General features: G+C 43.6%; 1 protein-coding gene across 2 annotated transcripts in view; it reads right to left on the bottom strand.

Annotated features, from left to right (window-relative positions):
- Positions 1–14,523, bottom strand: part of bcas3 (BCAS3 microtubule associated cell migration factor) — a 305,557-nt gene that overhangs the window by 219,566 nt on the left and 71,468 nt on the right. The gene's annotated exons all lie outside the window — the stretch shown is intronic.

Genomic DNA, 14,523 nt, shown 5'->3' with positions numbered 1-14,523 from the left:
GAAGACAGAGAAGACAAGTTGATGTGGAGCGTGTTTCAGATCACGCACCGGTAGAAGACGATACGTGAGCAGACAGCTTGGATGGCTGTGAAACAGACAGCATGAGTCGGAGACCGTCTGAGTAGAAGTATGGTCGGGTGTGGTATTAATCTAGACAAGATAAGCTTCTAATCATGCAATAGTTGGACTTTTAGCAACTTTCCTGAAGCCCACAGACTAAAATGACTTTTCCTTCAAGGCATGTCAACATGAAAGTGATGTTTCAGAGGAAATCTGTGTCACTCACTGATTTGTGTCGATCAGTCAAAAAGATCTCAAGTTGAATCAATTGGAATACACACTTGAATGTGGGATGAATACGTTTGTATTGATTTTGTTTTCATGGTATGGTTGTTCCTGTGTTGAGCTCCTTTTCCTGATTAGCTCTCTTGTAGAGCAAATGGATATGATGGCTGAAATCTAATTCCTTATTCAGAACCAATCAGACAAATGATGGGACTGATAGATGGAGTTATTGTCACTTCTTCTCAGATAAGTGGGTTTAAGACTAAGAGTGGCGGCTGTGGACGGCTGCAATGCAACTTAGTGAAAATGTACTTGTTTGCTGTTATTTTCATAGAGAGAGCACTAGAGCAGACACATGCAAACGACTGATTAAGGGTGTGTCCTCGACCATATATGGCAGAAAGTGGGAGTGGAAATCCGGCCTGTGCATGTATCCATCATTTTACTAAGAAGCATGTGAACGCTCCGCTTCCTATCAGACACAAAAAGGACACTGCCTTGGGTGTGGACACTTAGAATTGATGTAACATGTAGAATGTACATTCAGATATTCAGAGATGTTACTGATCCCATTCATGCTGCAGCCAATAAGACACCGAAAAACACGGGAACACAAAATACCAAAGAGCTTTTGCCATATTCCTCCTCACTATCGCCACTCGCACCGAACACAAGCGCTCATGTTAGGGCTTTGGTTTCATATTTGAAGTGACCTGCGGGAATGTAACCAGAGACACCTGTTGCATGCCTTCAACTGCGGCTGTGTTATCTAGGTGTTAATGGTATTGAATCAAAACTGGAAAAACAAAGTCTCGGCGGGAAAAAAGTTAAAGAGGAACCCAAGAGAGGAGCGAGAGAGACAGAGAGAGAGCGAGAGAGACAGAGAGAGAGAGAGAGAGAGAGAGAGAGAGAGAGAGAGAGAGAGAGAGAGAGAGAGAGAGAGAGAGATACAGAGAGAGAAAGAGAGAGAGAGAGAGAGAGAGAGAGAGAGAGAGAGAGAGAGAGAGAGAGAGAGAGCGCTAGACAGATGAGAAGCGTCTGGCAGAAGGATAGCTCCAGACGGAGGCCATGATTTGATTAATGACCGGGGCGTGATGTGCCCGAGCAATGATACATGACATCCCCATGGAAAGAAGATCCATCAATGCAAATCTAGCTCCGTCGCTGTCGTCCAGAGAAAAACTCTGACCATGCCAAAAAAGTCACACTGTCATCTGACCCCCGTCTCCCTTTCTCCCTTAATCCATCCAGCTCTCCTCCATTCGTCCGTCTATCCATCGCTCCCTGTCTCAACAGCATTTGCATTCTCTTCTCGCATTAAGCCTCTCGTTCTATCCTTCGCGCCCTTTCTCTCTCCTCAGCCGCTCCGTGTCACGCCATCTCATGTTTCTCTCCCATCTCTTAATACCCAATTTGCATCCAATACAAGCAGGAGGCTTCCAATGAGGAGCCGACGTGCGAAAGAACAAGCTCTGAAGACTGCGCTTGTCCACACAGACACTGTGTCTTATTTGAATTGTTTTGCCAGAGAGGATATTTCAGTCAAAGGCAAAGGGAACTGGAGCGGTAGCGGGGCCGGGAGGCAGCGGGTTAGGCAGGTGACATGTTAAGCGATGCTCTGGGAATTAGACGGGACCTTGGACTTGAGGATGATATCACAGCTGTGAGACACGGGGGGGGGGGAGAAAGGGAGGGAGGCCGAGCACGGAAGACAAGAATAAAAACGGCTCGTCGAGGGAATACTTTTTTACAGCTCTGACTAAACTTCTGAAGGTATTTTTGGGTTGACGTTCGAGCGGCCAAAAAAGAGAACACGCCTGTCTGAACAGCGACGCCAATAGCTGCAAAGAAAAGAAATGAAAAACAGTCCCATTGCAAAATCTGTGCAACGGCATTCGAATCATGGATCATTCAAACTAAAAATCCTGTTAGGGACAATGGTCTGAGTCAGGCTGGCATACAGACACACCAGCAGGAACTCACCGATTGAACGTACTCAGCAAGAGTGTCCGAGTGTTTTAACACCATCCGACAGCACTTGTTCCAGCTCCCACATACATGTCCACACACTATTGTTGAACGGAGAAATGATTCATGGCAACAATATGGTGCTTTGTAGGTCAAACAGACGGCTTGGAGTGAGAGAATAATTCCAGTAGTCCAGTTACAGTGCCAACGTCGAGAAACAAGGACTGTTTTTTATTTGTTTTACTGCCATGATTCTGGATCTTCAGAAGATGATCGGCTCTGATTTTCTTGCCTGTTAAAGTTACAGTTATTCTCAATGCTGAATGTTCACCAGCAGCTCCTTCAGCTCAGACTCCAGCGTCGCCTCCAGCAGAGACCAGTCTGCCATGGATAGACCTAGATCCAGCAGAGACCAGTCCACCACCAGACCTCGATGCAGTCATTTAAAAAATCACTTAAAACAGCTGAACTGTATTTTAACAGTCAAGCTGTCCATTTCATTATTTAATTTTTGATGTGTATTTAGATATTATTATTATAATTTATTTTTATTTTTTTTCATGTCCGGACAGATATGATCAGAGGTTTCCCATGATGCTCTGCTGACTGAACGCATTCTTTCTCCATGAAGAAAATACCTACTAATAACTCGTATATACTGCATATAAATATAATATTTATTATTGACTTGTCAAACGCATAACATTAAAATACGGGGTGCGTTAAGTACCACCTGGGTGTCAATATCTTAATACTTTGGCACCAATAAGTAACGACAAAAAGATGTCCTAAGCATAAAGTATGTCCTGTATCAAAAGCAAGCAGTAAAGATTATTGGTCCGATGATCGCATTGTTTTATATTTTATTCATTCCCCTTAAAGATACAGTATATGTACCGCTTCATGTACAAGTCTGAGTCATGTGAGCCAGCAGAACCTAAAGGAAGTTCTATTTAAAGAGTACCTGCACAGCTGCAGGCAGACAGGTGAGTACCGAGAGGATCTGGTCTGCGCTGCCTCCGTCAGGGTGGAGGAGGAAGTTAACTGTTCTGCTCGCACCACAGAGGCTCTCTGTTGTTGAATAATAGTGTGTACCTGCAACATGATTGGTTGATGACTTGATTCACGGTGCAAAAGCGCAGAAGCAAACAAATAAAAGCAACCCTGTTCCAGAAAATACATTATGGGCCTCTTTTTCAATGCGTAAAAGTCACATTTTGAGAAGAATTACTCAAAAACATCAGTTTGAAAAAATATATTGAAAAAAACTGCATTTAAAAAAAAAAGATTAAGGACACATTTATTTTACTGTCAGTGCTCTTCAACCCCATACACAATAATTACACACTCACACGTTATTAAAATTGTATATATCTTGAAATCAAATCTATTATTTGTGTTAAATATTTGTTTGGATGTATTTTTAAAAAAGGGCCCGAACATGTTGGTATGAAGCATACACACATGTTTCTACTGGCACTGAAACACACTTTTTATTGGCACCAACATTACGAGTGTCTCCGCTACGTGAAATAGTTCTTTGGTCAGAGCTGCATCAGTCTCTCTCCACTTTCCACCATTCATTCCTTGATGGTCCAAGTTTCCCAGACATGTTAAAGGAGGGAGGGATTAAAGCAGGGGGGAGGAAGAAGAATGAAGAGGTGGGAGGAGGAAGAGGAGGAGGAGGAGGAGGAGGAGGGGGTGAAAGCTGTCCCAGCTCCCCAAAGTATCATTATTAAAACACTCACTTCCACAGGGGGAGGAAAGAGAGTTGGAGAGAGAGAGAAAACAAGGGAGGAGAAGAGACAGAGATGAACGCGGGGAGGAATAAAAAGGGTCGAACACAAAGGGGGAAGAAAAAGAGCCGAAGGAGCGGGGATCCCCCACTGGACAGAGTAAAAACAAATTAAAAGAGCCCTTATAAAACACAGATGCTGCAAAGAAAATAAACTTCACAAGATTTACTGTTTTGCAAAGGAATCGGAAGACTGGTGGAAAAGCCATCAAGTCTTTTCTCCTCCTCCTTCCTTTTTTCTCTCTCTCAGGTAATGTTGAGGAGCTATCTATCTCCTCAACCCCTCCTCCCCTCCTCCCCACCCTACCCGGCCCTTTGCACGCCGCTCTCGCTTGTCTGCTATTTCCAGTTGAAGCTCTGTGTGGAGGTCAGGCCGGCCTGTGTGAAAATGGCTTCCTGCCCGGTCCCCCGCTCCCAGACCGCAAGCTAACGGGGAGCTTTTATTAACAGCCCTATTTGGGAACATTTTTCCAACATTTTTTTCATGATTACTATTTTCATTGACGTTTCTCATGTCAGAAGCTTAACATAAACAGACACCCTGCAATGGCAAAAAAATAAATAAATAAAATCCACGGGACAAATTAAAAAAAAAAACTTTGGATTTCCTCATAACACTTCAAAGAGAGATTGTAAAAAGTGAAACATGCAGAATATGGCAACGAGCGTGGTGCTCAGAGCAGCTTGTGCTGTAATGAAGATGCTTCTGTTTATATCTATAATATATATATATATATATATATATATATATATATATATATATATATATATATATATATATATATATATATATATATATATACACACACACACAGAAGCAGAGCACATCTAGATGCTAAAACATGCATGCTCACTTCCGACAAGCATGAGAAAACAATCATCTAAAAGAAAGAAAAAAATAACAAACACACGCACAACCACATGCACACACACGCACAACCACATGCACACACAAACACACACACACACACACACACACACACTCACATCTGAAATCAGATCTCCAAGTTTACAGCATGTGAGTATTTACACAGCTTCATCAGACAGGACTGAGTCACCAGCAAGAAGAGCTGGGTGGGGGTCAGACAGCCCCACTGGATCAGATGACACTCACACCCCAACATCATGGGCGCGTGTGCGCGCATGCATGTATGTGTGTGTGTGTGTGTGTGTGTGCGTGTGCGTGTGCGTGTGTAAAAGTGTGTTTGCGTGTTGCCATCATCTGATTTGGGTCAAGGAGCTAGTACCTCACAGTAAAGAGAGCCAGGTTATGGCTAATGATTGGATGTTTTAGAAAGCAGGAGAGGGTGGTGTGAGAGGGGTGGAGGGAGAGTGTGTGTTTAGGGAGTGGGCTGAGCACACACACACACGCACACAACACACACCACAGACACTTACAAATCAATTTAGAGGGAGCAGGGGAGGGAGAGACGGTTGGAGGGAGACGGGGTGCATCAGATTCAGTGAGGAGCTTCATGATCAAAATCAGAAAATGGAAATGAAATGAGGAATAGAATAACTGGCAACAAGAGGACTGCAATTTTAGGCCACCAATTAAAAAAATAATAAAAGCGATTTTTAAAAAAAAAATTTTAAAACATGTCAATGAAAGAAAAGCTGGTGAGGAGAAGAACATGAGGAGACGTTCTGTCAAAGTCTTGTTTTCAATCTGTTTCCTCTCATTGGCTCCTTGAACACAAGCGGATGGCAAAATGTGAGGCTGTGTTTTATTTATTGTAAATAAAACGTTGAGGCCCTCTACAGACATGGTACAATATATGATTACGGTTTGGAATATATTTTATAAATATTGTCAATATTCCCGTGTAACAGTTTCTACTGGCCCTACTCTAAAGGCAACTGTTGATACTGCATATATATATATATATATATATATATATATATATATATATATATATATATATATATCTGCCATATTCATACCTTCTCCATTACATTTATTTAGATTGTGTATATTGCTGTTCATTCAGTAGATTTTATTGCATAACGCCACATTTAAAAAGCTTTTTTACTCGATGAAGAACTGCATTTTTTTTTTTTGTCTCGGTACCTGGACAACACAAGAACACAAATCTAATCACACACTTTGTAATCTCATCTCAGACTAATTTGAGTTAATTAGTTATTTTAGTTAGATTCGGCAGGACCTACAGTGAGGTCTGCAAACAGTTAGGCTCCAAAAAAAATGCTTACTTCTCTTTTTAGGGGGATATTTGGACACATTCCAACCAAGGTTGGAAAAAAGAAGAAGGAATAAAGACAGAATGTTGTCATAATTTACAGGAACACAACACAATGAATTCATTACATATTACCTTCATAAAATATTTATAAAAAAACAAACACAAGTGCTATTTCCAAGTATGCTTTTTCATCTCAATCAAAATGAACGTGGTCCTTTACGAGTGATAAGGAACAGATCGGAGTGCACTGCAGCCTCCCGAGCCGACGTCCCGCTCAGAGGAGATTGGCTGCATCCGTCTGTCCGGCTCTAAATGCTTCTCCTCTCTCGAGCCGGTGGGCCGAAGGAGAGGAAACAATGAGAGAGGAGATAATGAGACGTGTGCCTTTATGAAGGTCATGACGTCAAACCGAAATGTTTGACATCTCCTTCAGGATTAAATAATAGCCACAGTGATTTCCCCCCCAGCCAATGCAGAGTCCAGTTCACTCTTTTCTTTAATGAGGGTGCTGTTTAGTTAGTTGTTTTTCATCTGCATTAATATTCAAACATCACAGGCCCTCTGTGTCCCACGCCGCATCCGAAAAGACACACGCACACACACACACACCCACACACACACTGGTTGCACTTATAAAACTGGTTTGATGTCCCCATTTCAAAGTAGTTTCCAGGATTGTATGAGTCTTCCTTTTAAATGGATTTATCCATAATGTTACTTTTACAAGGCTTGCACAAATATGAATATTGTCCCATGTTTCATTGAGTGTCTTGAGGAATGGTTTTATACATTGTATACAGTACACCTACTATTGATATATTAAATGTATGTCAGATACTGGAACTAATCAGCTTCCACAACTTGTCCACCGACGTGTTAAGCCTGACACTGGTGAAACACGTCTACCACCTTCAAGAGAAACAAAAAAAAGTGAAATGAGACAAAAATAAAACAGAGACAAAAATGATCCCCACACTGCGGCAGCAGCACAAAGGTGGGATGTAAAACCTATTGATCCAGTCACAATGGAAGGCTTTGGCTTTTCAGAGCATGCACTTTTCACGTGCTCGGCAATAAGCTGGAAGCCACAAGTGCCTTCTCTGTGTAATGGCAAGCCAGCTTTATTTCTTTATCTCTACCTTACAATTTTGCAAATCAAATAATGATGAGTGCAGTGGCGGGCACCCGGTGATAAGAGGGTTTAGTGGTTGTGGAGATTGAGTTATTAGGGTTCGTGTAAAAAAAAAAAAAAAAATGTTAAAAATAAAGGACACAGGTCTCTGGTGGGGCCTGAACACCGGCCAAGATACATATTCCTTGCACTGTGTATTTTTGGTCGCTTTAAAAGCCCTAAAAGTACAGGGGAAGGCTAATTTTCTGAGTAAACAGCTTGTTCGATTGCAGTGTGGTTTTGCGCTGAGCTCTCCGTTTATTGACTCAAGCCGAGCGGGGCTCTGGCTGCTCTGCCGACCACAGGGAGGAGAGAAGCCGGCCGACGCAGCCGGCAACAAATACACGCCGCTAACACTAGCTTACCTTTTGATGGCATACAACTGGTAAATCAAATGCCCAGAGTAATGTACAAAGCCTAATCCTCTTGACTATGTGGCAGGTTAAGGGAGGGAAAAAATGCTTTTAAAAGAACATCTGCTTCTTTTAGAAAGCTATTGGTCGTTTCCTATTTCCTGACAACGAACAATTTGTAGGGTGAATTTAAAAATTAAAAGATATTTACAAAATGCGTTGTTGGACTTTATGCGTCCAATGAAACGTATTAATTATGGTCAAACAGTGCTCTGAAAAAATATATATATATTTTTAATAGCAGTTTAGAAAAATGTGAAATATAACAAAAAAATTTCTTCACTATCTTTATTGTGTAAAGACAAATAAAAAGAGAGAAAATGGGCAAAAGACAAAGCTTCCAGCTAAAAGGCCTCTATCCACAGGAAAGTGTTCAGACTGCCTCTTTAAAAATCTCACTCCAAAGGAGGGCTGCAAGTTGTTTTAGCTGGAGGAAGTGACCATTTATTAAGAAAGCCAGAGAAATTACCCCACTCTTTCTCTGTTGTTAGATTCGTATCAGAGCAAAACCCTTGCAGCACAACTCAAGCTCTTCAAGGCCCTTCCTCTGGCTGCTCCGCTCCGCCCTCTCCAAACGCTGGGAATCCTGACCACACAGCGCCACACGGAGGACAGTGCTGGTACTGACACCGAGGATCCACGCACACTTCCATGGCTCTGGGTAATCAAAGTGAAATACTGACATATTGCTTACGAGTCATACACCCTTGATTAAAGATCCCCGCAGCAACGCTCTTTACTCTGCTCAACAACCTAAAACTGTAGGAGAATTAAGAGACACTTTACTTTATTTTAGCATATTCAAGTGACCAACTTATTAACAACTGATATTCCCAGACTTTCCCCAAGGTCATGGTTCCTCTGTATTTGTAGCTTCCCATGGAGACGCAGGAGCACAACACACATGCTCAGGGGTCAAAGAAGAGGAAGCGGTGCTGCTGTCACAATCAAAAGGAGAAGTTGTATACAGATGCATGTGAGATGTGGGAACGACTCTAAAGGGCCGTGTCCGCTCCGACCCGCTCCCTTTCTGCTGGACGAGACCGAGCCCCAAACAACACACCACGCTTTGCCTCGCCTGGGACAACCCGAGACGTCGCGTCAATGAGCAGATGTGGAATCTAAATGCTAATATATTTTATTCAAAGAGATCATTTATAGCTTCAGCACGACAACAATTGTTTATGTTTCCTTCTTTGTACAGATGCACAACAGATTGTACAGATGTTGATGAGAAGAAATTGTCACAAGATGAATTGAAACCTAAATATTTTAATTCTACAATAAATTTGGGATATTTCTATGCAATATGATGTATGTCGATGTTTTATTTGTAAAGCTATTTTTAATAGTAGTTATTTATTTTAATATAGCCGCTATGAACAATTAAAATGTTTATTTTTATATTGCATTTGTTTTGCTTGCGTGAGCACTTTTCACTACTGTATGTGAACATGTGTGGTTCCTCATGTTCTGTGTTCTACTTTAGAGAAATTGTAAACAGAAACGACAACAACACATCTGGTCCTTGTCGGCAACGTCACAAATCAATAAGAGGGAGCGCTTTAACGCGACACTGTGATTTTAAGTCATCTTTGCATCAGGGTAATGGGGTCGACTTTTTATTTGGATGACCCAGAAACAGGCGTTCACATTTTTTACCCATAAACCCTTTCTCCATTGTTGACAAAAACATTCTCACTCCATCGTCTAGTTCAGTAGCCGATGGTAGCTTTTCAGCTGCGTCACGCAATATTCCGAAATTTGATTGTTTGAGTCTTTCACCCACTCCAATTTGAGTCAGTTGCAGCCGTGCTCTGCTCTGAGCGTGTTGTGTCTGCGGAGGTGAGGCTGCAGAGTCGAGATGTCACAGCAGCGATGGCGGGGAGTAGAAGAGAGGAAGGGGTTGGAGCAAAGGAAAATTAAATGAAAAACCCTGATGAACATGTGGGCCTGATGTGGCTTCACAGATGCTGGTTAGCTCCGTCTGATGCTGGATCCAAGGCAGACAGCTCATCATGCTGCCTGAAATCTAGACAAGTCATCTCCCTCACTGTTTCACACTGTTTACACGCCGCTTTTTTAAACCAACATGCCAACTTGTTCAGTTAAATCCGTGCGAAGCAGAGATTTCGACATATCCGACTTCACTCTGTGACTGTTTAAACTTCCAGTACCTGCGCAGTCTAAAGCAAGGGGGTCACGGTGAGGTCGCGTACATACACGCATGTCACACACCAGCAGTTATGAGGTAATGTTTCCTTGGCATCGGCCTCAGCAGAGAGTTGGTGTTTTTCACCGCAGGACGATGACTGACGGAGGGGGAGCGCCGGCAGAGGAGTGGGCGAGATAAAACACAAGTCCAAACCCAAATAAGCAAGCCGTCAGCCTCTAATAGCAGAAAGGAAGTGTCCCTTTATCAACAAGTGAATTAACAGTTTCCCGTCACACCTTGTTTTTTGCCTCCCCCATCTCTCTCTCTGAACCAGCGCCAGGGCCCAGATGGCCCAGTGATCGGACCACCGGGGCTTCTGCTCAATGAGGAAACAAATCTGTTGCACTGACTAATAGCCTCATGTTGATGTTTTATGGTCGGGGAGTGTATGACCGAGGCTTTGTGTACACACAAAAGGCACCAGCACCCGTGAACAAAAAATAAGTGCACTGTCGTGAGAATGCAGCAGAAAAAAATGGAGACACTTTGAGGGCAGATTTAGAGGGCAAAGACCTTCACCAGGAAATATAAGCAGGCATCAAATGCAAAAAAATTTATTATGATGAAGATTGGACTGTACGCTGCTGTATTATACAGCCAGCTGTGGGTGGATGTGAAAAACATCTGAATAATAAAACCCTACGGCGGCTGCCATGAGCCTGGTATAGCCTCAATAACCTCTGCCCTGTGCACATAAACTGCACTCACTAATCAAGCCTTTCATGCACCGGGCCGCATGCGAACCGCACTTCACAGCGTGGGACGCTGCAGTATAGGTCATCACCTCAAATGACAACACACGCAACGCACAGGAAGGCTTCGGAGGTGGAGGGGGGGAGCGCACTGTACACGTGGGGGCGTACAGGGACCTAAATAGCCGTTCCAGATCTTAACAGTGACAAGACGGCGGCCAATTGCAGCCTCTATTTTTAGGCGTGCCGGCGGCCTGGGCTGGCAGCTTTGAGAAGGATGTGTACTTTTCTGCAGTTCCTTCCCAAAAATCAACGCTGTCCTCGCTGGCGACAATCACAGAGCAGCTGTTGTGGCTAGGTGGCTCGGCCCCGGCTTGCCTCACCCCGCTGCTTTCTGCCAGCGCAGGAAGAAAAGAAAGAAAACCACCACCTTCCCTACCCAAAATTCACACCCGGCTCGGCACAAAAAAACAGGCGGAAGGCAGACACAAAAGGAAATGTGACTCAATGTGTTTGCATCCGGAGAAAATTGCACAAATTATGGAGGTTTTTTCATCAACGCCGGTGGCAGCGGTAGTGGTGGAAGGGCCAGGCTTTCTAAATTTACATGTGGCAGGATGTCTTGGAGCCACTATCTTCAGAGTGACAGACACACAGAGACCTACATGACCTTGCCCCACTGGGATCTGAACTGATAATGACCCGTGATATGCTCTTTTCTGCCACTCTGTAAATATAGGCCTCGTCTGGAGGGTGAGGATCATCTTGTTTTGGGGCAGGAGCTCGTGTGACAAGTCTAGTTCATCTCTGGCTTCAGCGTCGGGGAAACACCCAAAAGTGCCCTGTACAGTAAATTAAATTGCAGAGCACTGCTGCATAATGACATAAAGAAAGACCGCGCTGCGAAAAGGGAAAGAAAAAAATGATCTTATTCCATTGCATTTAAAACACAATTGCCTGAGATCCTTTGGCATGATTTCATTTGACTTTTTTTTTTAGTAAGTAACTAAGGCACCGAATCTGCTTTTCTAATTAGTCTTTATGTTATATTTGCCAGTACATTGTTATATGATTTTTTAAGGTATCAGCCTCAAAATAATTGCAATGTTATATTGTATGATATGATATTCTGAATTTTGTTTGTAGCATTAAAAGGTGCAGGTGCTTTTAGAAAAACACGTGTGATGTCACAAAGCGCAGACGCACCTCACTTGACAAAACAGAGGAAGGTCAGAGCAACATTTTGAGCTGACAGAGTGTGGAACACTACTGTGTGAATGTGGTTGTAACCCTTTAAGTACACACAGGGACTGACTTGCAGCTCACACAGAGCGGGCCTTTGTGTTTTTTATCAGAGAGTGAGCTTGTGACCGTATGGTATGGATTAACACCTTGATAAAAGCAGTGTGATACCTGACTTCAATTTCCTGTGGATTATATTATACACTGTAAAATATTAGAGTTATGAAAACCTTCAATTTCCCTCTTAAGGGTCGAGCACGGTCAGTGCAACTCCATGGAAATATATGAGTCTGACATGCTTCTTTTTTTGCATTCGGAAAATAATGATTGGTTCTAACAGTCTATCTTCTTCAAAAGTACACACACACACACACACACACACCCAGACACCCCTCCCCATCCCCAAACACACACACACACACACACACACACACACACACACACAATAAGGTATCACTGTGAGGACTAATTGTTGACAGGTGGCCCTAATGCTCTCCTTTGAAACAAAAGTGTGATTTACGACCATGTTCCCAGAGACCCCGGCTTTCAGCGCTGCTGCTACTACAAACTTATCTTTCTCTCCCTCTGTCTGCCTGCCGCTCCTCCTTTAACCCCCGCTCTATCGCTCCTTCGTTTTCTCTCAATCGTACCTCATTACTTTGGTCACTCACTTTCACCTCTTCGTCCACTTTGATGTTTCTGTCCCTCTTTGTCTGTCATCGCAGCGGAGCAGTGACTCTCCAAAGTCAGACATCCTTTTAATGTTTGATGGCCTATTTTTCACAGTGTGGAGGAATGTGTGTGTGTGTGTGTGTGTGTGTGTGTGTGTGTGTGTGTGTGTGTGTGTGTGTGTGTGTGTGTGTGTGTTAGTGTCGGGGGTTACAGAGAGGTCTGGGTCTAGACAAGAGAGACAGGACGGAGAGAGGAAACAAGGGCGCCATCTTCCAAGCGTGTGTGTGTGTGTGTGTGTGTGTGTGTGTGTGTGTGTGTGTGTGTGTGTGTGTGTGTGTATGTGGCGGGGGGTGCAGTGAGAGTTCCTGGGTGGGGGCAGATAACAATATAACTTCACTCTGTCACCTATTCCCGGCCTATGGAGACTAAAGAAGCGACTGCACCAAAGCAGGAGGGTAGGGATGTGTTCCCTATGACGGTATGTCACGGCTTATTCACCACACAAGCGAACTTTATAGCTAAGAGTACTGTCAATAATACATTTTTGTGCAACAGTTTAATACAACCATTTTAAAAAGGCTGAGATGAACTCAGAAGGGCAGCAAAACTCAAAAATGAGAATAGCTGATCATCTTAAAAAGGTACTAACCCCTTCACCGTTCATTAGCAGGTGGCCAGCAAGGCGCTGTTGCCGGGAAAAGCCTGCCCACAGAAAAAGAGACACCAGCACAGACATCTGGCAACGTACCCAGGCCTTCCTCTGTGGTCATCTCATCGTGGTGACACACACACAGACTCTCCAGGTGAAAACAACTTTTTTTTACCAGCGGTCGCGGAAGCTAAACACAGACCCACCACTGGCAGCAGCACAACGTGCTATTGAATAAACAAATCATTGTCATCAGAGTGAGGAACTATGAATAACATTCGTCCTACACTCCTCAGGCGACACTCTCCTGTGAAGAAACTACTTCCCCCAAATGATATCAGCAGAGCACAGCTTAGAATGTTTCTACCCTAAAAAAGGTTGGCCCATTTTCTCTCTAGAAGGAGTAATGAACAGAATAATTATCTCTCAGAAAAGTAGTCAACAGGCTGCTGCTGTAGATTTGGATTGGATCGCCCACTAGTGGGTGTGAGGAAGCGCTTGATTTGATAAGCTGCTGACTTTTTGAATAAGCGGGGCAGGCATTTTTAAAACTTAAATATCACCCGTTATGTTCATTCAATCGCAGGAAGCCGAAATCGCGATTAATATGAGATTAATTGTGCGACCCTCTGCTCAAGGCACCCGTCCTCTCCTCGCCCAGGCTGCTGGACACCTATCAAAGCTCAGGGCTATTCCTAGAAATCCATGCCGAATGACAACTGTGATATTTTACACTGGGAAAACACCTCTGGGGTCAAGTAGTGCAGTTGACACAAAGTTTTATCAGTTTGTATCTATGTCAACTCAGGACACAGGCAGTGTGAGCAGCCTGCGTTGCTGTTTGACAAACAAGGTGGACAAGGTTGTGGCAGACTGATCACAGTCCCTGGAAAAGAGCTACTGAGATGACCAGTCACTGGAAACGCACAGAGATACACCGAAACACAATCACTGAACTCAACTCAACTCGAGCAACATCTCGCCTGAAGCACCATCCAATACAAAATTAAATCAAAATGACTTCCACAGAGCTTCTCAGTCACTTGCAGCTCATTGTCATCTCCGCCAGGAAATTATGCATTCCGACCTGTGAGCGTGTGCGTGGTCGTTGCAGACGCACCCGGTGGAGATCTACATTCTCCGGAGCGCCGTTTTCTGGTATAGCTTGTTGTTTTGGTTGTTGGTATGGTTCATCTCTCATCAGCCTTAGCAGACAG

This window comes from Clinocottus analis, unplaced genomic scaffold, assembly GCF_023055335.1.
Source record: "Clinocottus analis isolate CAN_PGR_092001 unplaced genomic scaffold, fCliAna1.0.p SCAF_2, whole genome shotgun sequence".
NCBI lineage: Eukaryota > Metazoa > Chordata > Actinopteri > Perciformes > Cottidae > Clinocottus > Clinocottus analis.
This window is presented reverse-complemented; position numbering and strand designations above follow the sequence as displayed.